The sequence below is a fragment of the Typopeltis vanoorti genome, chromosome 25 (genome assembly GCF_054136105.1).
Source record: "Typopeltis vanoorti isolate ZY-2024b chromosome 25, IOZ_Tvanoo_1.0, whole genome shotgun sequence".
Lineage (NCBI taxonomy): Eukaryota > Metazoa > Arthropoda > Arachnida > Uropygi > Thelyphonidae > Typopeltis > Typopeltis vanoorti.
The window spans coordinates 10,265,416-10,292,417 of record NC_143573.1 but is presented as its reverse complement, the minus strand read 5'-3'; the positions used below and the strand labels follow the sequence as shown (position 1 = coordinate 10,292,417).

Sequence of the window (27,002 nt, the reverse complement as noted above, 5' to 3'; positions counted from 1 at the left end):
TTTAACTTCATTTTGTAGATCGAGTTTTTTTACATCCGCATCGAACTTTGCCACCCGTCAACAGTCCAAAATAGATCTTCAACATCTCGCTAAGGAGAACACAAATCTCATCGTGGCGTCTTTAAACAGATGTTGGCAGCTGTGAAAATTTAGCGGGCAACTAACCTGTTCGGGGACCACCCGCTGACGACCTAAACGGTCCATCCCGAATAACCCAGCAGAAAATTCCATCGTGAGACTACTTGCGCATGCGTGAAGTCAAATTGAGCAATCGCGCATTGATTTTAGCATCTAATCGTGTTTCATGCATGAAAAATATCAACCGCATGCATTAAGTTTCGGTGATTAGATTCGCTTACTTATAACGAAGATGGGTCTTCCCACAGTTCTTTGAGAGACTGCTTAAATAGAATAGCAAGTAATTAACACAACGTATCAGCAGGAACACACACACACAGAAATAGTTACACGACTGAACAAGCAATAAAAAAAACTACAGAGAGTAAACAAAGTCCCTCACACTAATTGGGTTGCACGGTCCGCAACACAGAACTTTTTATTATCTTCTTCGTGATCACAATCAGATTTTAATTACCTCCCGAATGGCTTCTGCCATAGTTTATTATCGTCTGCCCTTTTATAGCTATGGCCAGTTGTAATCACGTGCATTTTGAGATGGCGCACTTCGTAAATAAATCATTTCAGATAATACACGCGAATAAGAGGGATATTGTTGTTAATTCTCTACTTGCATAATTTATGACGATTAATATACAGAATTTCAACTAAGAGTCAGTTCAATTTATGTTAATTTACGATGAAAGTGTTTCTTGCACTACAAAACGAAACTATAGTTTAACGCGGGTCAGTTGTTGCACGTATATTATCGCAGCAATCTCTGTTGGGTCGTGATAGGCGTATAATTTTCGTCCTACAAAATAAGATTACATTATCCGCTGTAGTGCAAAAAAAAAAAAAAAAAAGTGTTACGCTGTAGTCGCAAGTTTATTTCTCAACCCGGAAATTTTCGCTTGCCATCAACGTGAACCTTCCCTAAACCTGCCGTGTCATAGGTTGAAGTATGCTGACGTCATCAAATACGTTCCAATGCCGTTGAAAAGAAGAGGGGAGGGGGGGTGTAGAACGGAATCTTCAGTAGCGGGATAAGTACCATTCCCCAGCAAAGTGCAAACTTTTATGACCAAGTTAACAGGGTGGCGGATATAATCGCTCATTACGTGCCCACTAATCCGCAGTGTTGCTTACGGGAATACAGCAGCATGTCGAAGTAGGATCGCTGAGCCGGGACGAGGGTGAAGGAGCAAGCAAACGAACAGGTACGTTACCATTTATCCCTTTCAATGCATTGGGGGCAATGAGCTCAGTAGTGCCGTCAGGGCAGTACGAGAGACCCTAACTACACGCGTGTGCGTTTTAATGCTTGCCGAGAGAGTTTGATGGGCTCGAAGGGGTAGCGCCCGCAGTTTTACGCGGCTGATGTTTGGGTGTTTCGTACGTTCGTAGGAAATTCTGTCAGCATTTTTTTTTTCTCTACAATCAGGAATTTTGATTAATCTTCCTATTGCGGTTTTTAACTTACAAAAACGAAGCCATAAATTTATTAGTGTTGATAGCGTGTAATTTCTTCTTAATTTTGCATGCAGAACTCAAATCAGTATCGGAAACTGCTCAAAGTTCACTGCCTGTGGATGCATTTCATGTATCGCAGCATTGCGAGGTTTATCAGCCGTTTGTTTCTTTCATTTAGCCCCGTAAAATGTCTGCAATGCAGCTGGTAGTGACATCTATTCAGAACTGGTTCTCTTCTCGTCACTAATATCCAACGAAGTTCAACTTGCACTTCTTTTGAATACGAAGATTACGCTTTCGATAAAACTTGCTCACGGAACCGTTTCACTGATCTTGCACAGAAGGAAAAAGGCTTTCCTTGCTCAAAACTAACGGATGACTGCCAGCACGTAACTCGCTATTCTCCTGTTTTAGCTAAACGTGAACACCTTTTTACGCGGTTCTTATCATATTGACATGACCAGTTTTCATGTATGCGTGCGAAACTGTTTGCTTACTCTTTCCATGCAGTAATTAAATTTCCGCGTGCAATTGCGCATTTAAATATTTCGTCATTTCAAAGTGGATTTTTCTGACTATTCAGTTGGCTGTGGCGACGAGTATGCCGTGCGTCAAATGGTGAACAGTGCTGGGGATTTGCAGGACATTTTTAAAGAGCACTGATATCAAATGTTTATTTAAAAATAACGAAATAAAGCCTGTACTCGAAATATTTGTTTAAAAAATATTTCAAGTCCTGTGAGCATGTCTTATTCTAATCAGGAATGTCAACATGGCCACAGTGAAAAGTACTCGAGGTGGTGTTTCCCGTGCAAAGAAAACTGAGCCGAATCTAGCGGGCTGCATCGCCTGATGAAATGCCAAGGGATGATGTAATCACCAGTGGCGGCTCGTACATAAGCACTGTACGAGTCTGCAGCACTCCAAGGAAAAAATGAAAAAAAAAAATTAAACTTTGTTCATGTTTATAAATAATAACAATGCTTTCAACATTATATAAATACAGTACAACATGTTAAAGGTTACAACTTATGTTTTGACATTGATTGAATAGTTAATAATTGGAATTGTTCAATTAACGCTTTAGATTACGATACAAATGCACTGCGATCTATTGTCGATATTCGTTTGCGCTTGTCATTGCACGTTACGTCATTAGATACACTGCCATTTGGGCAGTGTATCATACGCTTGCGCGTGTTATTTCTGCGAGATATGAAACGTTTATTATTGGTGCGTGTTCTTGAACTATTTTTTGTAAATCTTATTTTATTTTGTTAAAATAACATGTTTATTATAGATACAAGGCAGAATTATGACGAGTGTCACTATTGAAAATATGAAGAATTATATTTTTTCAATTATCGTTACACGAAACAAATGCACTGTGATCTAACGCCGATATTTTTGCGTGTGTCATTTCTGTTGATACGAAACTTTTATTATTGGTGTTTGTTCGTGGTGAGGATGAAATATTTTTGCTAAAGTAATTTTTAATATGTAAATTTATTTATTAATAAATTCGTTACTGATTACGAAAAAGTTTTTTGTATATGCAGCACCCCCACTTAACATTTTCGCCGACCACCACTGGTAATCACGTTAAAGAAACTGACAGTGTGGAGAAACAGTACATTATTCGCGAGAACATCCATTTTTTGAATAGATGGGAAGGTCAGAAAACGTACTTTTCCAGTTACTTGAGTCAAAAACGAATGCTGTCTCACAAGAAGGGATTGCTCCCCACCCCCACCCCCATAACTCGTTTTTCATTTCATCAAGCTGTCAGAAAACCATTTGCAATTAAGAAACATTTGGCTCATAGCCTCAGCTGCGTGGGCTAATTCATAAAAGTGACGTCTATCTCGACAGTTCCTGCTTTCTGGGCATAAAGCTGTCATGTGTTGAAATAATTCCATTGGCACGAGAGACATCTTCTCCCCTTCCCTACCTTCAGCATGAAATATTCCAAATAGAATGTTTCGACGTCGAATTCTTAAATGTCCAACTAAAATACCCCACAAAACTAACTTCAAATGAACATTTGTCTTTAAACATGTCTCGGACGTACAATCCTTGTATAATTAAATCTTAGTTTTTCGTTATGCGTATAGAATTTGCGCAGAGAAAAAGTTACAGGAACGATATCACATTTTAAGACTATCTTGTGAACTCCAGTACTTTGGAGGGGGCGGAGGGCTACTTAACAAATTACTTCACTTCCAAGTTTGTGGAAATTATTTTAATGATTGGTATAAAACAAAAGATCTTTGACTTAATTGTAAACTACTAGTTGGGATGTGAATATTAATTCCTCGCTTGATTTCGCAGAAATCAAACCTAAAATGGAGGCGAAATATGGAATGACATTTTCTGGACCAGGGTCCCAAACGAGAATGGTTGATTCGGCACGGGATTACTGGTATTAATCCCGTGAAAATCTTCTTCCGTTATTATAAGGAAGTACGAGAATCCTTGCCACTAAACTTCCCATGGATTGAATCATCGAAAGGCATCTTGTCGGCACTGTTTTATTTTAATGTCGACCCCCTTAAAACAATTTGGTCAACATTTGGAGATTCTTTTTCCCCCTGCTTGATTGATTTGCTTTCGATCTAAGAATGGAAAAAAACTAAACAATTTATCGAATTATATTTCTTCTCTCAGACTAATTTTAGGCAAGTCTGGTTCGCAAAACTTACATTTTACAAATGTCTACGGTTGCTGCCACTTGGATTTTTTTATTCCATATCATTTTGCTTTATTGGAACGAGGGAGAGGGAATATAAACTCGTATTTAGCAAAGTGACTGCTGTAATAACGTCTCTCTCTGGTATTCGATCAGACTTTATCCAGTAGTCTGTGTAGATAGGTAATTGCGATTTGAATAATCATTTAATGTTCAATTTATCTTTCATCCTTGAAGTAGCCATCTTTTTGGCTTTCATTTAGGGAACTATACGAGATAGCCTGCTTCTCAATGTCTTCTAAACAATTACGTGACCTAGTTTTGTCCAGAATATAATAAAAGTTATATATTATTCCGATCTTTCTTTTCCTTCTTCAATGATTATTCACTAACCTCGAATAATTATACGATATTCGTCTATTTTTGCTTGCAGCAAAGAAATTAAAAGTAATAAGTTTATTTTCGCCTACGCTTTGCATTCTTTACGTTATGTAATTGACAGTTGAGGTCGAGAAATTTATCACTATCCCGGTGAAAAGTAATACGTTTATATTGCATGCCTTCCTGTTACAGTGACTGTAAAGTTATAGTCATTGATGAAGATGTCATTGGTAGCATTTCGTCACTTCCAGTAATGAAACTTAACATTCAATTCATGTAAATGTGCAACGTGAGATTTCCCTTGATGTAGAAATATCAGCTGTTATTTCTTCCAAATTAATGTAAAATAGCGGGCACAAAACTGATCAGGAGCATTTTGGCCTAACAGATGTTCCTCCACTAAAATTGATACTGTTTTCGCATTGTTTATGGACCTCAGAGGTGGGTCAGAAGTAAAAATACTTGACCAAAGACTAGAGACCCCAATACGAGAGTCCTGAGAAAGATTAGGGGCATGAACAAATGGCATCAATGGCAATATCATATTAAAAACGAGGATATTAGGAAAGAACTTGACATTGTTAGCAGAGCTAATCTCAGGTCACTTAAACAGAATGGGCGAGGAAAGATTAGCAAAACAAGTGTTCTCTACCAGGTTGGTAGGAAAAAGACCCAGGGGAAGACCAAGATATAGGTGATTGATACGGTACAGAGTGCCTTAGAAGATAGAAAGATAAGATCTGATAATGTTGAATTTTCCTTCAATCTGTTATCTTGACAGGTAACAGATTGAAGGAAAATTGTAGATAGGAAGTTAGTAATGATGTAATTTTTTTCATGTAGTACTATCATATCCTGTACATCCCTTGAGGGTACATGGCAGGAATTTAGTGATTGTGACCATTTTTGCAACCACAGAAAACTAATCCAACTGAAGAAAAAACGACATAACTTATCAATTAAACCCAAGACACTAAATCTGGAAAGATACTAATGTTTGGTGCTTATGGGTCTCGTTCTTCTTTTGACTGATTTTAAATGGTCAGGTTAGCTTTCGAGGGACTGGCAGCTGCGTCCGCCAGGCTCTCGTAGAGCTAATAGAAAACCTGACCTTATAGAAAATTAAGTGGCATTTTGTTTATCACCCACTTTCAGCACGCTTGATGGTTCGGCTCGTTTTAACTTTTCTATAAGGTTTGGATGCTTTAAGCAAATCCTTCCTGGTCTTATATCCACTTTCATTATACATTAAACTAAACCTTCTTTCACAGAAATTTAATCGGAATATTGTCTTGACTAAGGAAGAAATAATTTACTTTAAAGATATACAGAACCCGAAAGTTTCTAGTTAAAAAAAAATGATTCAAGATTAAAACGCCTTCTCATCGCTAACATTTTCTTTCTTATTCCTCATAAATGTAAACATTCCAAATTTAGGAATAGTTAGTTGGGTAGAAGTAGCGATCGGGACATAACAGTATTAATAGAGAAGCATTTTGTTCTTGGCCAGCATAGTACCTTAAGATTTCGTGCCTATGTATCATTTACATCATTGGTTGGCAGCGGTTAGGTCTCCAAGTGACAGTTAGCATAAATATCCAGGCGTTGGTGCAGCAGACAGACGAACTTCTGTTCACCAAAAACCATAATTTTCTTTTACTTAAAACAATTTTGGTGCTGCTTCATTACGAATATGATGCAACTTGGAAGCAGCACCAAGACTGTCTTAAAAAAAAAAACCTTGTTTTCAGTATAGTATCATGTTTTACAGTTTCAGAAATGGTTTAATAAAAATCCTGAAAATGGCGGTATTAAGAAATTTTATCAACTATTTCGGAAACTCTGACACACGATACTATACTTCCAAGTATTATTATTACACCTCCAGGAATTCCAAACACTCTTCGAGGGAGGGAGGGAGGGATTACTTCACAACTCTATCTCTACCACTAACGCCATCTACCGCCCACCACTAGTATTTTCACAGACAATCGCAAACATCCATGCCCACGGCGGGATTCGAACCCACGGCGTTTTGGCTGGAGAGTGGACATCTAACCACTCGGCCGGTCTAGCTGGCCGAGTGGTTAGAAAAAATTAAACCAAATATTATATATTTAGTTTAATCCTTTATCCAAGCGTAAGCAAACAAAGTTTGCACCTGAAGTATCTTCACGACTAGGATAACACGTGGCAAAGGTGGTATAAGTTCTCATCACTTGCCTCAGTATCCCATACTGCAAGGCACATCTCCTTGCGGACATGCATACATATTATTATTACTGGCAACTCCAAGGAGTTCTTAGACTCATCGAGGGAGGCCCTAAACATTATGTACAGAACAACTATTAAGCATCCGCACAGTATCTATCATACTTTGCTTTGAACTCACTCACAGTCATGGCACCAAAACAAACTCTGGCAGCTTATTCCACTCATTCACCACTCTCCAAGCAAATAAACTAGTTCTAACACCCTTCCTAACCACACTCTTGCCCAGTTTCCATGGATGGCCTTTAGTTCTCCCACCACCTGACCTGTTCTGAAAAATTTCCTCTGAATTAATCTTATAGAAACTCTTCAGTAATTTGAATGTCTCAAACATATCATCCCTTTTCCGCCTATCAACCAATTTCTGCAACCCACAGATCTTCAACCTGTTTTCATAAGGTTCATTCCATAGACCAGCTATCACCTTGTTCACTCGCCTCTGGATCCTCTCTACCTCCTCCCTATCAAGAAGAAACCCTGGCGCCCAGATCTGGGCAGAGTAGTCAAGATGGAGTCTTATCAAGGCTCGATAAAGAGGAACAATAACTTGCTTGTCTCTGCTCGTCAAAGTATTCTTCAGTAACTAAGTGATCTGATTTAGCCACTTTCGCAATGTGCACCTAAACTTCAACTCCATGTCTACCATCGCTCCCAAATCCCTGGCTTCGTCAACCTCCTGGAGTACAGTTCCACTAATGTGGTATACTGCTGCTATTCTTTTCACCCCAAAATGCATAACCTTACACTTTGCCACATTAAACTGACATCCATTAGGCATCAATGAAATAAAAGTTTATTTAAAATCTCAAACATGGTACAATTCAATTTCTATTATACAAAACACAATTCAATACTAAGAATAAAATTACATAAGCAAAATATAAGTATTAGGGCAAAGTCCTATATGGGAATATGCGGTCATAACGGACTTTATACATATAGATATACACATATAATCCTGGAACAAATTAACACTTTGCTTGACCTTATACTAGTCGGAATGCTCTATACTGCCATAATACCATGGACATTAATGTTTATATTCAGTCTACCTTATCTAACTTACAAACAAACAATATAGGTTAAACTATCCTTTCGCTATGCCCTTACATTTGACCTTTGAGACATTCTCATATGAAATACCATGCGCATACATAAATCTCTAGCACTTGAATGCTTATAATATAAACTAGTTTACTCTCATTCTACTCTGATTTGTACTAAAGTCCTAGTATATCTTCGACTGTCCAGTAATTAACAATGATTGCAACTATACGCGATATCAATTGATACAAGATTTTACAGTACCTTTCTAGGACGAGCCCTGGTTTTCACGATCTATACCTTTCGTGCTTGAATTATGGGGACACACAGGATCTTTTATTCTATCGTCATGGAACTCATCACGTGGGCACGGACTTCTGTATGGATTTTCTTTCCCTCGATACGAGTACTGGATGATGAGATACTTAGACAATTCCTTCCTTCTTGTAACTATACGACGTTCCTCGTCTCTTGTAATAGGAATACGGGATCGAATTCCCGTCCACTTTGTTTCCTTGTTGCGTCGGACGGAGATGACTCCTACGCCGTCACTCAGGAAAACCCGTGTTACCTATACGAAAATTTCGTGAAGAAACTCTGAGAAAAAAAAAAGCCTTGTGGGGGGTTCCTAACCCTTTTATCTGCATGGCTCTTATCGGCACCTTCTTCAATTTCTTTTCTTCTCCTCTACTGGAGTCGATCTCATTCACCAATTAAAGTCGTGTTTTTTTTTTTTTTTTCCAAAACATGCTAGACGACGTCTCGCTTCGGGAATTGACCTTGAACGATCGTCATTTGTTTTAAGCTAGCCTCTATACTCAATTAATCGAATAATCTCCTCTTTTCGAGTGTTAAACTAGCCTCTCACATACAAATTCTTATCTCTAATCTTCTTTGTCTTACTTAATCTATTTTTTCCATAATCCTCTTTTTTTGTAATCAGAATCCCTTTTTTATTATTCACTTAAACAATTTCTGCTATAATTAATTTTCTTGGATGCAAGCATATTTTCTGTCTTTAAATGTCTTGTATTAGCTACTTACGTAGGATTTTATATTTTTATTTTCTTGTTACACCATGATAACTGAAATTTTTACATTCTTGGTTATCAGGGTGTAACAATATTCTGAGATGTATATCCATTGACGTTATATCCAAAGAGCAATCTAACCCTAATTACACTTTCTTTTATTAATTGCCCTTCTGCCATGTTTCATGATTATAAATGGTTGATACATCCACTCATTTCAGGTAGTTTCTTGCCACGCGGGATGAGTCATTTCTAATGGTGTCTGCGACCTGTCTCCGCTCTTGTCTGGCTGAAATAATTGGCTGTCTCGAGGAAATTGAAGTATTAAAGACAGTGGATGTTTAATAAAAATTAATGTTCTCTCCACATTTTCATGAGGGTTGTTAGTAATTGTCACCGAAGGTCCGACTTGGGACAAACTATTTTGCCCACTAGAATGTGTCAGCTTTATGACAATCCTTCACACTAGAATTAGTTGAAAGGTAATTTCGATTAGTTTTAATTTCGTAAACATTTCTAGTCGCAAAATTATTCAAGTTAACGTAAGCCGAAAAACGGTTCTAAATTCAATTGTGATGATGTTCACTACAAAAAGCAAACCACAGCCGTTAACAATTGTGTGATCACGTGGGTACTTATGTCTTTAGCGATGCTTTCCGATTACTGCTTGAATTATTCCGAATAAAAAAGAAAATACTTCCAATCAATTTATGATAACTATCATGACACCAGTGTAGAACTTTCATTTTTTGTACTTTAACGTGGGATACTTTTAGACAGATGATCCCCAAATTCTCTGCAGGTATACTTGCGAATATTCGCAAGTATATAAAATATATTATTATCCCTTGAACTGCTGAGAACGTATTATTACGGGCTCGGAAATACATGCCTGCTGTGCTGAGCCCGTATATGTACGGTTGTACATAAATTAAGTAATTTGCATAATCAAGTGGATACCTCTTGATTATGCAAATTTTATAAACCAATTATTGCCATTTTTGTGAGTAAACAAGTGTATATCAAGAATGTATGATGCTGTCCGGACTTCTTACTTCAGTAAGAATTTTAATTGATTTTATTTATACATTTTTTGCAAAATTGATTCAGCACTTGGACAATGTTAGTAGAATATAATATCAGCAGTTAAAGGGATAACAATTAAAAGAGACCTCCAGAGAGTCAGAGACTTATCGAAGGAAGCCACATACTACACACACCAGCTATCATACTTATTCTTGAATTCATTCACACTGCCACTCACAACATCGAATGGCAACCATTCCAATCGAGCACCACCCTCTGAGAGAAAAATCTAGCACTCACACCCTTCTTGATGGCCTTCATTCTCACCTTCCAAGGATACCCTCTCGTCCTTTCCCCACTCTCCATAAATTGAAAAATTCATTCTATCAACTGAAATCCTGAATGACCCTTTCAGAATTTTTAAGTTTCGATCATGTCACATCTTTTTCTCCTGTTTGCTAGTGTCCGCAGTCTACAAATTCTCAATCTGTGTTCATAATCAGTATTCCACAATCCTGATATCATTTTTAACACTCTCCTTTGCAGAATCAGAACAGAAATCAGGAGACCAGACCTGCGCACACTAGTCCAAGTAAGGTCTTATCGAGACCTTGTAAAGAGGCAAAATAACATCCTTATCTTTACATATGAACGTTGGTTTCAGCATTGCAGTTATCTTTTGAGTTGTATTTGCAATCTTTGCCACATGGCCCCTAAACGTCAGCTTCAAATATTATAATTTGATAAGATATTAACATGTTCATGTGTTAATTACACGCGAAATATACATATTAATGGATGAGAAAGGAGACATCAATGTGCCGAAGCGCAAGTCATCCTATGCAATGTTGATAATTAAGAAAGATGCTCATTTTCAGTTGTTGTCTGAGTAGTGTTAGCCAGTATGACTCAACTGTTGACATTTTTTGGGGGAAGAGGTATTCAGGTTTTTCATCGCAAAAAAATGAATGTGGTCACTTTAAGTAATTGGGAGTTAATGCAGCAAGCACTATTGATGGATTTATCTCCTGGTAGAAGGCTGAAAGGACAAGTAAGATCCCTCGGTAGGTAGTAAAACTTCCCAGGAAGAACATGGAGAAGCTAGTGGTTGTGCTGTCATGGTAAACATAATTAAACATCCTCTATGCTACATTTTTGGAGTTAATCATGGAGTTGAGTTTAGAGTTGAATTATTGCCGGCCATGGCCGGCAATAATTCGACGTTAACTTCTTGGTGAGACGAGTTAACCATTGGGACAACAAGAATTGAAATGATAGTAGCAGATTTCGCTTAAATGTGAAAAAAACTTTACACTTACCTCCCTACTTGCTCTTTAGGAGCTTGTAATGGAAGACGACGGTGTCTCTCAACACTCAGTTCATGTCTAAAGGCTGAGTAAACTGTAGCCATACTCGTGAAAATTTACTGCGAAACTCAAAGCGTTTGTGTGTGTGTACGCACGCACGCCCAAAGAAACACAATCTATCAAGATTCTTTTCACGATGAACAGTTCTTGACCGAAAGGCAAACGGTGCGACAATTACGATGGATTCTTGTTTCGTTTCTTATGATATTTTATCACCGATCCCAGCTTCAGGGCTGAAGCAGATTACTGTTTTCATGTTTTTGTCAGTTTACCCTCACGAAGGGACTCGCGAAGGTCGCACTCACCGCTAGTGGCGGTTCCGTTCATGGGGAATATTGCGGTTTCGTAATGTCTTCCGCAGATCTCGAAATTTAGGACGTCCTGCCTGCAGCTATGGGGTGAGCGACGGACTGGGAGATAGACTCCGAGAATGAGTCATAAATGCTGATGGGGTAAGTTAGATGCAATCACTGCTACTAAAGATCAGATTCAGAAAAGTTTCATGTAATGTGACTACGATGATAAATAAACTAAGAAAGAATTAATTGTTTAATATTTCTGTGATATAATCTAATTTTACGAAATTAAGAATTTTATAATTAAGCCATTTATAAAGACACGCCTTAATTACAGGAGCTATGCTGGCTGGTAGCATACACTTCTGATTTTTGGGTGCATGTTTTTTGAAGACGTGATATGTTGGTTTTACTGCCTTAAAAGGTCAAGTTAGTTTCAAGATGTTTGGTAGCAGTATTTGTAGCCATTTATTAAATATATTGGATTTTTTGGGGGGAGGGGTGTAACTACGATGAACGACGACTTCAGGAAACTCGTATGCAAATTTGTTTTTCTTGTATTCGTCAATATTTTTACTACTGTTCATGGCATTGCTATTCGTTTATCTTTCCGTTAATGTTTCTGTGGATTCGAAGTGTTGGTATTTCTTTATTTGGAGGCTTTTCTTTGACATGTTGACGTTCTGGATTCTATTGAAATTGGCATAAAACGTATCTAGAAGGGTTTGCAAGTGTTAGTTGCGATGATTGGAACTTGCTGAAAACAAACTTAGAAGCAAATACAATCAGAAAATATCCTGGCAGATAAATGCTGGCAGGAACGATTGAAGGTGTGGTATAAATCTACAGATAAATAGTGGGCTATGTATATGTATATACGCAAAATATTGATACTGAGAGGTGGGATACCCTTCGTACAGGAAACGCGAGCTTTTTTTTTTTGCTGCATTCTTTTCATTAACCTGCCATCACTGAGCCACTTTCCAACTAAGAGTAGCATGTCTTGCTTATTTTTTCCTGCATGTTATGTTTATTATTGTTTCTGCATATAGGCAATGCATCAAGCTAGCGAGTCAATGCTTACAATTTCTGCTAGTAAACAAACTTCTCACACGTTTCGAAGTATCTTGACTTGGATTTCTTGTATTGTCCACTTCTTTCATCCTAATGCAGCATTTTGTCGCGTATCAATTTAGATTCATTTGCCAAGCTAAACAAATTAATAATCATTCAGCTGTTCGTGAAACTATGTTCACAAGCAACATCTTTTACTGCCACGATGAAGTTAAATGTGATAGCAGGCTAGGAATCCGCGCAATCTCCTGGTCTGTCGCAATCCATTTCCTCCCCACGTGTTCCTCAGGTGTAAGCTGCCTCCACCTGTTAGTGTCTTAACGTATTCGACTCCCAGGAAATATTAAGCAACTGTCACCCTCTTAGTGTCCCGTGGCAATTTCATGCCGTCGGAAACTGGTCAAGGTCACACACACTCTGCTTGTTTTGAGCAAGGCACAACCAGTCTCCGACCTTCACAGGGTCGACGGTAATATAGTGGTATCCTGAGAGGGCACGAGAACAAAAAATATTTAACAATAAGAGAGTGTTAAGTGAAGAAATGCTAGGCAAATAAGTGCTACCAAAGCAAAGGCCCCACTGGATACTTAGCAGACTGGCGTTGCAAGGAGGTGAAGTCTTTTTTTGTAAGGTAAGTCTACGATTTACTTAATACCTCATGCGCAAGGCAAAATCTTACCGCTGTTCTGAAAGCATTCAGAATATAACAGTTGCATGTTTAACTCTTGACTACCCCTCGATTTTTCGGTTGTTCATTCCGCCAGCTCTTTCATATCTTTGAAGACAAAAATCTTAAACATGAGCAGACATGTTTATTCAAAATAAGAATGCACGCTTAATATTTCTTCTGTCTTTCACAGCCGGTGAAGTGTTCCTTACGAGACCGGTAATTGAGTTAAATGGCACAGGACAAAAGCAGTCTAAGAACCAACTGTAATTTAGGCAGAGAACACTTCCGAGTTTTGTTTTCTCGGCCTTTAACAGAAATGTAACATTACTTCAAGATGCAGCATTTTTGAAAAGTGCCTGCTTAAAACAATTTCATGTTTTTTGGTGCTCAGCCACAGTTTCGTATATATAAATCTTATCTTGGTTCTCCCGGTATATCATCTGAAACCGTTCAGTCCTAAACTGTAGGACACTGGATAACAACTGGCCATAAAGTCCTATGCCCTCGGCGTTATAATTCTCCTGCGTTGTTTAAGGATAATTCCTAGAGGAAATGTAAATAGATCCTTAAGTTTATAAAGCTTTAAAAAATATGCTTGCAACGGCTTGCTGCTCTTTGCCGAAGTGTCAACCTTGGAACATCGATGTCAGCTAGCATATGCTGACAGATTTGTTTTACTCCGTGCATAAATATGAAAATTTTAGTCTTCTCTTTCCCTAAAGAAAGCAAATTCGTGCAGGACAAATCCCAGCGACATCTATCGTTCAATCATCGAGTTTTCGTTCATTCTACTTCAATCAATACAAAATCGATTAAAAAAAACCCGCTCAAGATTTCGATGAACTATTGTACATTGCTTGCTCATACGATGACCGATAGGGGAGGGGTTGAAAGGAGGTATTTTCAGTAATATCCAAAACTTTTCTGGAAGATATCTTGGGACGGCTGTAATTACAGTAAAAGACGGACTGAGCATTTATGTAGTATTTATGCAGAGAGTCCGGTTACAATGTGTACCGTTGCGTATGTTTCATCACAATAAATTTGGTTTGGATATTATGCGAAGGAAAAATCTCCAGTGTTGAGTGCATGCGGTTATTTTTGAAAGAAAACAATCAGTTAAGTATTGATTAATAGATTTAGTAGTGGAGCATATTAAAATACATTCGTTAATACTTGTTCTGTGTGAACACGTTTCAGTATTAAACTTGATGGTAGAGAATAAGTGGAAGGTGCTAGGAAAGAGTAAGCAGAGTCGCTGAAACTATGTTTTCTAAGAGGAACGTCTGCCGAGAATAAATTCATGTTCCGATAATGTGACTTTTTCCATATTTGGAAAATTGTCTATTACGCGCATTGATATGTGTTTTGCTTTGTTTTGATACTGTAGATGTAGGGATGCCAAAGTCGCATTAGTATTCGAGAACACGAAAAAAATGTGGTCCAGCCAACGTAAATAGTATCACTACTGTCCTATCCACTCAAAGGGTTTTCCCACATGTTTATTCAAGTCCATAGCCTTTACTGCTTCAGTCGTAACTGCAAACAGCCTGATCCTTCGGGCTTGGAACACATCCATCACATTATGGTTCCTTCCAGTACCTTAATCACTGCAGACTGGGTCCAAGAGTGCCAATTGCTTATCTCACCGAATTCCAACACAACAGTTGAGTCAATTAATTCTTCCCAATTGGATATAGCATTTTCCTCTAATCCGAGGGGGAGATTATGAACATTTGGTTCAGTTTCTCGAGCCACACAGTTAACCAGGCCTGCAGCAGTAGTTATGCTGCGAACTTAAGGTATTATATTAAAGGCGTGCGTAGTAAGCTGACTGATCACTCGGTGTCGACTATTTTTTGTACCAAGTACTCGCCTGCATTCCAGAGAGAATGTAAAATGTACGTTAATTCTCGAATATGACGATGAAAATCAGGAGACAACGGTTTGATAAAAGTCGGATTAAATCTAATCTGATGCCGTACTTGTTTTTAAAGTGGCTTTCACTTATAAAAGTTTGCTTACCCTTTTCACCATTAATTCGTGTTTTTAAAATGAAAACTTTTGTTCCAAGAACAGTGGCGGATGAAAGCGGCCATTGGAATTTAAAGCAAGAGCAAAATAGGGTGAGAAAGTGGCGAGAAAACTTTAAGTGTTTTCTTTCAAATTCTTGTTAACATGATGCGCCCAGCAGCTGCAGATTACCAGAAAGCCGACCACGTCTATGTGGTATTCACGTAAGAGAAGTAAAGTAGGCTGCAATGCTGTTTTCTTCCTGAAATTGAATTACGAGGCCGAGAATCTTGAAGATGCCACACGGACAAACACAGTATCATGAAATTACTTAAACGAATATAGGTTTAAGTACAAGTCGAAAAATGAAAGGAAGAGTACTTCGAAGGAAAGCATTTGCAGCCGTTGAGGTTTCTGCAGATTTTGCTGCACGTTTAATGTATCAAACGCATTTCAAGTGACATTTTTGCGTTTACCATTTTCGTTAAAAATGTGTGCTTCGTTACTGTCAAGGCTTTGTTTCTTTAAAACTGTTTAGTTTCCAAATAACATAAGAAGAGTTTATTTAGACTATCCATTTATTTGTAACTTGAGAAGGAACCATCACTTCAAGCATGTTAGCCTGGTTGTAGAGTAGTTAGCGTATCCTCTCTCCAAACGAGCTGTCAGAACCACATCGTGGGTTTAAGCTAACTGGTATAGAAAACGGATATGCTGTTGGCCCTTAACATCGATTTTGTAAGCTTAATGTTCCATAATTCATACAGGGACACATTCAGCTTTCTATATCTTATTCCAAATGGAGATCGCGCCTCTATGCGATGCCCAAATATTTGTATATTACTTTATTAGTGCAAGTGTTCTCATTATTAATTGGTTTAATACCATGCATGTAGCCACTGTAAAAAGTATGCTTTCTGTATTTTTACGGAGAAAAACTTGCCTAGAAATTAGTTTGATCCTGTGACTAACTGATATAGCAAATACTTTATCAGCTCTTTCATGGGATCTTTATCTACATGCGAAAGACATGAATGTTTCAGGAATTTTCAGCTTAAATATTTCGACTCACTTGATCTCTTAAGATATGGCAAGTTTTACCCTCTAGAGACTCGCTATTCATCTCGAGAAAAGGGCAAATCGGACAGAAAATGTATAAAATTATTAACACTCTAACCTTGTAGTCTTAATTACTTTCTATTGTAACCCCCTCCCCCCCAAAAAAAATTACCTACATTGCTAAGCAGATAATTGGCATTTAAACATAAATTTTGTCTACGATGGCACTGCTTATCAACGAAAGAGGGTTAGCAGTACCGTTTTGATAAGTCGAACAAGGGCCTTCGTAAATAAATATAATTTTGTTAAATAAATGAATGTCCAGTTTCATCTTTCTTTGTTGATTTCTTTTGAAATTGGATCACAGAAATTCCAAGAGCACTTTATTTTTGGCACTTTCCTTTTAACAATTTCTTTGCGATATCTGCTAGAATAGTTTCATGTACATGATGCGTATTATCACTGAAGCTTTTTTTTTTTTTTGAAAATGTTGGTTCAATTAAAGTAGATATCGCATGAGGAATTGTTTGTGGCGAAACTTACAATAAATATCTGCAGTGGGGCAGGCAGCGCAGACTCCAAGACAACTTTAAGGTTCTCTTAAATATGTTACAATGAACTGCGTCGTCATTCTGAACACAGGAGAATCTGTCATTAAGTAGTTAGACTGTGTTTCTTTGTACTGACAGAGAATGTAATTTGGCATTAGGGATGTTTGATAATTGTCCTGATAAGGGATAGGAGGCCATAATATATTAAGTTACGTAAGCAGAGTATTTCTAGAATGGCTTGTCTGAACACGACATCCACTATAAGATCATATCAAGTAGCAACACGGTAAAGAATGCGCCACCTGCTGTTGAAATCAAACCAGTCTCAACCCCATTTATCGCACTGTTCTGACAACTAGTCAACTCGCCAGAAACTCCCTTTCCACTGTCGGTTTGTTTATAGAAATACTTCCCCTGGCTATTAAGTAGATCTTCTGTAACTTCACTTTTCTGGACTGAAGTGGCCGTCATCAATCCTTTACATTTAGATGTAGTAAATACCATCCTTTATTTATTATTTTAGTTGTTGGAATTGGAAATATACAGAAAAGGCAGAATTGTCCCCATGCCTTTACAAGTAAAAGAAGTGGTCGTTGCCACCAACTAATCTAAGACCGTTATACGGTAGCATCACTATCATCATAACGTTAAATGCGAATATAAACCATATTGGTCTGTTCCGGTCTCATTTTCAGTCTAATATCCTCTTTTTGTATCGACCCTCTCTTCCCAATTGGTTTGTATTTTATTAATCGTTTAGGATGTCGGGTGTTGGCCATTCCGTTCATATGTTCTATCCAAATTTGCTCGTATTTGTTTATTTTTTCTTCTATTGATTTTATTTTTAGTTCTTTTTAAAATATCTTCGTTCCTGTTTTGGTCTATGTATTTTGCAGTTCGTCATGAATCTTATTTCGTTTATCTTGTTTATTTATTACTTAAATTTCACGGCCATATAATAATGTGGGCACTGCTAAAGTATTGTATATTTTCAAGCGTGTTTCTTTTTTGTACAATATTTGGACTGAGTAATTATTTATCAGCAATCTATTTATTTTGAAGTTTTTAATTTTGTCTTTTTCTTCTTCATATGATATTTCACATCCAAGATAACAAATTATTTATCTGTTCTATTATTTTATAATTAATAACTATTTAACTTCTAACTGGAGTTTGTCCACAAAATGCCATTGTTTTAATTATATCTATGGAAATTTTCATTCCAAACTGTTCTACTATAATGTTTAAATTATATATTGCTCTTTGCAAATTGTCTTCCTTATCTGATATTATTACCTGATCATATGCAAATAATAGCGTATTTATTTTGTTATTTATTTTGTTATTTATTCTGGGAAATTTCTATACCTGGGTTATTTAAGGTGTATTATTTCATTAATATAAATATTAAAGTGACATTTTTTCATTTATTGTTTTTAATTTCATTATCTTTGTATACATTCAATATTGCATAATATAAAGTATTAGGTATGTTTATTCTTTATAATATATCAATGTCATTTTTACTCTGTCAAATGCTTTTTCATAATCTATAAATAAAAGACGAGTTTCTAAATTAAATTATCTTCATTTTTCTGTAAGTAGTTTTAAACAGAAAGTTGCATCCATTGCAGAGCGTCCTTTCCCACATCCATTTTGACATTCTAATAATATTTTTTTCACCGCATATTTTGAATTTTTCATCAAGTATTCTACTATATATTTTGTATCATGCATTCCATGAACTAAAAGCTCTGTAATTAGCAGGTTGTTTTTTTTTTAATATAGATATTACTATACTTGTATTCCATTCTATTGTTATTTATCCATTTCTATAAATTTAATTTAAACATTTTAATCTTTGAAACTTTTCCCAGCAAATTTATACAGTTCGAAGTTCATCCCATCTTCTCCTGTTGATTTACCATTTTTTATTTTACTTGGATTGTCCTTTAATTATTTCATTATCATTTAAACGGTTTTGTAAGTTTTTGGTGTAATTTTATCGTATTATCTACCCAAAGTTCTGTAAAGTAATCTAAGAATTCTTTTAAATCTACTTCGCAGTTTATATTTGCAGTTTCTTTTATATCTGCATTCATGTGCTTTAGTATTTGATAGGCATTGGGTCTTTTATTTATATAATATCACTTTCTAGGTATGATACAAATTTTTCGCCAGCGTTCTCTATTTCCTGGCATCTTGTTATGTTTTACTAACTTATCATCTTTTAAAGGCCAACGTTTCATTTTCAATTTTTTATTTCATTGTCCATACGTAATTTTATGGTATTTTTGTGACTTCCATATGCTGCTGATGTAATAATTTCTTTTCTATTATTCCATTCTTTCTCGATATCTTCATTTTCTTGTATTTTTTTAAAATAGTTATTAATCCACTGTTGGTATAAATTTCTCACACTTAAATCGTTCTTATTAAATTGTAATTAGATTTTGCTTCTCTAGCTTGTTCGTATTTTTTTTGCAACCGGTTTGATGGAAACCTAAATTTTACCAACCCTAAATAATGATCTGTATCTGTTTGCTCTCCTGATTTTAACATCTAGAAAGAAGTTTGCTTTTTCGTTTGCTATAAAGTAGTATATTATTGATTTTTGTCCTGTTGCACTCCATCTATATTTTTGTTTATAGAAAGCATTAATTATTTTTAAATGATATTTTTAAATTTAAATAATCAATGAGTAGTTTTCCATTTTTGTTTACTGTTGATTCTCCAAATCGCTCTCTCTCTAATATATATATATATATAGAGATAGATAGATAGATAGATAGATATTACGTCTTATTTAATTTTCATATTCCTTGTAATTGTCTGTAAAAGTCATGCTTCTTCTTTTCCATCTTCGGGGCATACACTCCAACTTTTAAATTTGTTTCATTTAATATTAAGCACTTCTAATATATTGAAAATATATTAGAAGTGTTTTCACGCACTTCTAATATTAAAGTGCGCGAAAATATTAGAAAATATTTTCACGCACTTCTAATATATTTTCATTCCAGTAAGATGCCATTATGAGAGCAAAATTCGACAAATCTTGTTTCACACTAAATTTGGTGTTCCTTTTCACCTTTCAATATTTATGTAAAAAAATAATAAAATATATAATAAAAAAATCTTATTTATTTTTCCTTTTTTGTGCTTTAGAAGCAGTTTTTAAAATTCTACTTGTATGAGTCAACGGAATGACTTTTTTCCCCATTCTCTGAAATATTAATTAATATCTACTTAATATTAATTAACTCCGGATATAATAGTTAAGTGTGTGTGTAATGTTAGTCCAGAGCTGGGTTGGAAAGTTAAATTAACTCTTCGTTTTTTTAAAGAAACATTTTGTTACGATTGATCTATTTTAATTGACAACTACAATACAAAGCTGATGTCGTAGACTGAACATTAGAACTGTTAACTTGGTATATTTTGAAAAATTTGATTCTTTTTAAAATAATATACGACATTTTTAATGAACGATTATCGAAATGTTTTGTTTGTTATCAATAGTACACTCTAAACTGCAGAATTCTTCTAATGCAGTTAGTCAAAGTAAATCGTAGCCAATCCTTGATAGTTCTCAAACATGTTTCTTGATTCCGATCAAGACAACGATTATCACGCCAGTTCACACTTCACTTTCCTCATACCGGACACGTTTATTCTGTGCATATTATCAGATTTCATACGTACCAGGAACTGTGCAAACATCGTAAAATGCCTTGAAGACTTGGGGTAAACTATCCTAATAGCTGCAATTAAGACCGTAGGAAATAGCAGCATACTAACGCTCCCAAACATTGTTGTTGAGATGATCTGACAAGTAGTCTTTAGAATAGTGGCTTTCACAGTATCTGAGTGGCAGAATCTAGTTTAGCAGCTCTCCAGATAACCCAGAATGACAGTACATGTCACACAATGACTTGTCACTGTTCTACAGGACTTGAGTGAACTCCAGATATAACATGTAAACCAAAGCCAACCTTTTCTTCTTCCGGAAAAATCCAGTTTTAATCTCGAAAAATAGGCAACAAATCTGCTGGAGAACAAATGTGTAATTAATAAATATATTGGCCCCTAGCCTCGGTTCCTCCAGTCGTAATCCTAGTTGAACTGAATCAATCCTCAGTGTCCACCAAACTAACAGTTTAACACGTTTAATTAATGTAGCGGGGATTTTCCTTTAAACAAGATTCATGGAGAACAAAGCTGACATACGCTGAACTCCTGTTTAATGAACATTAAATTTTCAAATCTCATAAGAAATGAAAAAAAAAAACAAATACGCATAAAACGAATGTTTTTGTTTCTTACATCTTCAGTCTCTTATTTACCTGCTTAGTGGAGTGATTGTCTTTATGGCGATGTCATTCGCTGGCCTTTTACAGTAACGCGAGGGATTCTGGGAGACGAGTAATGATGAGAAGAGACCAGCATGACTGTCTTCATTCGCAGGTTGGCAGCACTCCTCGTTAAATCACGGTTCCCTACTTCTGGGTCGATTTCAACGTCGTAGCACGTGCAGTCTTTAACGACGTTGGAGTTCATAACCTTCAGTGGTTGTAAAGAGGGAAAAGTCAGTCTGATTGGAAAAGCAGTGTTCGTGAATATTATTGTAAGTTTATACACTTATATAAGATTTTTTATTCTGTTCTTGATGCACAAAAGGTAAGTCTGTCGCATATGTTTTAACGTCGTATGACTTTCGGAGGATAAATTTAAGTTCTTGTTTATTATTCGCTGTTTTTTTTTTGTGTTCCATTTATATGTATAAAGGAATTTCCAGATATTTTCCCTTGCATGAGTGATTTACTACATCCGTTTTAAATCGCCAACGTTCATTTTGTCGGTATTATAACAGCAAAATTTGTTTTTCTGCCTTCGGGTCTTGACCAAAGGTTACTGTGCTTGAAATGATCGAAGTGTTAACTTTGTGTTGCTCAATATTCTGCTAAACGCATCGCAGTTTCATAACAATACACAATGGATTATAAGTACAGTGGATGAAAATAAGGGTCTTGTCTACTTCGTATCTAGTTGTTAACCCACTTTCTGCTACGTAATGTGAAGGTTTGTATTGTGTACGTTGGCCACAGCAGTTTTTGTTTTATGGGCAGGTACATCTTGTGCATTTGTGATAGCAAATGTTAACAGATTTCTGAGAAATGTATTGTTCAGTTTTTCATTCATTTCTAAATGAAGAGAATAGTTGCTTAGCTCGCAATGCATTTTTTTTTTTTGTTGTTGTACCAGCTTTACGATTCATCTTACTCGTGAGCTATAGCATGCGATAGGGAGACAGAGAAAATATATTTATCAAAGGATCGTCTCTTGTAGTTAAGGAACATAATATTAAATTTTTATTTAAAGCTCTTTGGTGTCTTGTTTAATATGTTGATTAGCAAAATGTTCGTGTCAATTTGCTTTTAAATTCATAATTATCCCTCAATATTCGTAACATATGTTTGAAAAAATTATCCAACAGTCTTCTCGTCCTAATTCTCTTTTGAATAAATTTGGCTGAAATTATAATTCTTTAAAGTGGATTCACTATAACGAAGCCTGAAGTCCAAGAAATGTTAGCATATAATTTGTTTTTGTTTAGTACAGTAATAACGTAACATATCAACTTTAAAACTAGTCGTGTTAGTGGTCTATATAAAAGACAGCATGGCTGACTAGTTATCAGAAGAAAATATTTTTCTCCTGTTAGCAAAAATGAGAAAATCCAATTTAATTGGCTATCATAAGTACGCGCTTTATAAATACAATAAATGTGAGGTCTCTGTTCTCAATTTCTTTGGATAGCAATTCGAACCCGGATTCGAATCCTGTCTGAGATGCGAGGGATCTCTTAAAGGAAGTTTAAAAGCCAATATCATTTAAGTATGCGTCGCATAGAGGAGAGTTTGCTGATGGTTTTCCGTAACTGTTCTTAATGAGAAAGCCGTTCTGTAAATTGTCGCTTTGGCCATCTTGAAATCAGCCTCCCTCAACAATGAATTGATATAATCATAAGTGAAAATTACTAATTGTAAATAAACGCAGAAATTGTGGAATATTAGAATATAACAGCAGTCCTAGGAACGAAATCAACTAAACATTAAAAGTGCAGGAAAGTCTCAGATTACACTTGCCCCTTACAGAAGAAATTGCCAGTCTTTTCAAAACAGTAAACGATGTACTTTGCACATGCATGCTGTTAAACTCCAGATTCTACTTATTAGCGTCCTTACTAGAAAGAGAAAAGGCTACTCAAGTAGAATCTGAAGCTTAATAATGTGATTTGATTAAAGATTTTTTTCTTTTTTTATTAAAGCGCAATAACGTGATTCAATTAACGACGTTGACAGAAAGTGTCCTCCAAGAGAAAGACGAAATGCATTTATCATATTTTTTTTCTCAATTATGCATCAGTTCGAGAATTATTCCAGATGTACAGATGAATGAACTCCATAACAGAAAGGAAATTAAGAAGAGATCTTTTCTCCATCAAGAATTTAGAGAATCATGTGAAGAAATAATGAAAAATTCCTTTTGTGGATTATAAGCATCCGACCTTCAGATCGTGAAGGTTACAGGAAATGCTGGTCAAAGAAAACTGGCAAATATTTTCAGTTATTCTGATTACTGTTCAGCGAGAAACTTGAACTCCGACTTTCAAGTTAAACCGTGGCTTATCCACTTTACCTAAGAATGGTAAAAAATAACATTTGTAAAGCCTACGTTTTTAAATACATGCTAATAAATAATCCGCTGATATGATCGAAATTCTCCTTTAGAATGTACCGGTTTTTTCTTTATATATACGGCCATAACTAGTTTAATTCGCTTCTATATTAATACTTCTCATCAAGTATAATATTTAATTATTTTGATCACGAATTAGTTAACAAAACACTTTAAAATTACCCCCCCCACACACAAAATGATCGCGCTGTCGCTTCACTTGACCTTTTAACAACTGTACTTCTTAACAACTAGCTATGACACTAAACAGTGTGATTCTCGTTTTAATCCCGTAAGATGTGTGACCTTATTCTGAAAACAGGACACTTCATAGTACTAGAACACATTCAAGTGTTCATGATTTAAGAAAGTAAAATAGTTCCGTGTATCACGGTGGTAATCATAAATGTTTTCAGACCACCCTTCCATAAACTTTACCTCTACTCATTGCGCAAAAATTGACGTAATTGTCTTAAATATGCTCGAGATATATTTTTGAGAAACAGTTGTGGGCACTCATTTGTCACTCATCAAATAGGTCCTTTGCTGTTGCACTTTGATTCGGTAGAGCATAAAGAACACAATGGACTTGCACAATTTGGTTTTCGATTTGTGCAATACGTTCCATTGCGGGAACTAGACAAATGCGATTTAATTTTCAAGCCTTCGCTAGTCTGACAGTTTTCTTTGTAACTCAGTTTTGTAAATGTCTCTTAAGAAAGAACCAAATATGGGAAGATTATTACGTAATGTGACGTAAATACAGAGATTTCTGAATTTGAAACATTGCAGCCTGGAGTTTTCAAACTTAGTAATAAGGCACAGATAAGTACAGTTTAAGTATTGGATTTTTTGCTTCCCAGACAGATGTTTCGATTATAACTGTACAGGATCATGAATTAATTTTAAGAGGGAGAAGATGGTTGGGAAAATTCGTGTAGTTGAAGGTACGACTAAAGTTTGTGTTCACCAATTTTAAGAAGTGCAGGATATTGTTTATACGAACAAACAGTTTTATAGTTTGGATATTTGATTTCAAATGGTACGTATTAACATCAATAATACCGAAGTTATCAAAAAAAAACTTTTAGATAAAGCTTCAAATGTGAATCTTCGAGTATTAGTATTCAAGGTGGGTTCGAAGATCTAAAATACCACATAACTGTAGTCTCCCCCTAATAGTTGCAAGGTCATTAAAAGGGCTAACGAAACTCGAATTTCCACATCAGTTCTTCGTATTCACAATAAAACTGTTTTATGTTTGTAATATATTTTTCCCTCTTCAACTGGAATAAGTCGGCAACATATTCAGGTAACGTACTTGGAAAAACTAATCAAGCTTAATTTAGGATGGCGCGTTTTAACGAACAGGATGTGACTGTAGTAGTTTCTTGGGAATTTGCAAACTGGGACTTTCTTCTCACTACACGAGCTATGTAGGACGGCAGTTTGTCATGATCACAGTAAGGTTCTTACTCCTCTTTTTAGCTTTGCCCCAAAAATTCTCTATTGACGACTAAGCATACGTTCTGAATATTGTATCCCCATAGTTTTTAAGAATATTGTCAATCATAATATTACGTGCCATGTGTCGGTATGCATTGGTATCATTATGAGATCTATACGAGGTTATTGTATACAACAATTAAAAATAGAAGAAATGATTTCAGAAGTACAATTGGTCTTCACCAATTGCAACGATTTCTTGAACCAACGTTGTTCACAGGATTTGGAAAACCACCTAACTCATTAGCACATTCTGGCCAAAGATTTTTCCAAACAGCTCTCATGCAGCTAGAAGACATGAGCAATGAGACCCAAATAATCCTTAGAAATGTTTGACAGCTAGACTTGAACCGGATGTTCATAAAACTGATTACTTATTCGTTTGGTTGTTTTAGATTTATGGCTAAAAGAACCGAGGCTATAAAGCCACGTTTTTCTGAGTGATTGGTTGGTTTTGCGAGATTTTTAATCCGCGGATAATCGGGATGAAAAATATTCCTTGATTTGTGAATACATTTCCATCCTCTCAGAAGATTCGCTGAATTAACAGAGATTAGGAAAGTAGTTTTTTTTTTTTATAAAGTTCATTTATTTTAACAAAAAGTTTAGATTAATTTTACAGATATAGAAAACCGTGACTAAAACCTCAAATTTTGAAATCCCATTTAGGTGGCTGGCATTATGATACATTAAATACGTGCCAAATTATATCTCCCTAGAAAAATCATCCTTCAACAATAGAGAAGCCTAGAAATAGTCCAGAGATTGGGCACAGAGATTATTTTGTTCACAGATTATGGTTGCACCTTGTTCGTCACAGATTGTTATTTACAAATCTGAAAAGTTGGGATGAACTTCATCCTAATTTTTCAGATTAAGAAATAGGAATGACGTCATCATGCTCACGACTTTCTTTTTTCTCGGCTATGTAACACTCCTCGAGGCTTGAATGTTTTTGAGTGGTAAATTAAAGGCGAGTTAATTAAAACTCTTGACGCTTATATAAAGGGATTATCACAAGAAAGCAAACCAGTCTTACATCAAAAAATATAAATAAGTGATCATAATTCAACCATCTCAAATTGCACTTCTCAAGTCACTTTGTTTTCTAACCTTTCCGCGTGATTTGACCGACGATACCCTTCTTCGTATAAACAAGCGAGTCATCCTACTTGGATAAAAGAAGGTCGACGCTAAACATGTTCCGTTACTAGTTTGTTTTTCGAAGCACTCGAGATCAAAGCATTTCGGATACGACCACGTAACTATTTGTATCTTGCACGTTTAGCTTCGGGGATCGAGCCTTCTTGCTTACCTGTTTTGCCCCCACAACCACGCCCGACCTTTGCGCAATTCGCTTTATCACCTTTGACCTGAAGATGTCACGGAGAGCACTTGTGACTACTTGGTCAAAGGACGTAAAGAGGTTAACATTCAGATGTTGACTATCAGTGCCGATGAGGAAAATTTGTGGCATATTCTTGACGCCAGTCCCATTACTGGTTTCTGGGTTGTGTATCCAGCACTAAGGTTGCGAAATTATCCAACTATGTTGGCATTAATTTCCTACTGCTGATGTTCTCTGTTGGGATGGCTACTTTAGTTGGCAATTGCGTTTGCAAAGCATTTTAGGTTGCGTTAAGTAGTCTACAAGAGATGATAGTATTTGCCCAGTAATAAGTTTTTTTTTTTT

At 36.1% G+C, this 27,002-nt stretch overlaps 1 protein-coding gene across 1 annotated transcript in view; it reads left to right on the top strand.

The window, feature by feature from the left end:
• The first annotated feature begins 1,205 nt into the window (after nucleotides 1–1,205).
• Tsp74F (Tetraspanin 74F) overlaps nucleotides 1,206–27,002 on the top strand; it is a 230,465-nt gene continuing 204,668 nt past the window's right edge. Inside the window, exon 1 of the mRNA XM_090414691.1 lies at nucleotides 1,206–1,337. The gene's annotated coding sequence lies outside the window, so the exon portion shown is untranslated. The remainder of the gene's footprint in view (nucleotides 1,338–27,002) is intronic.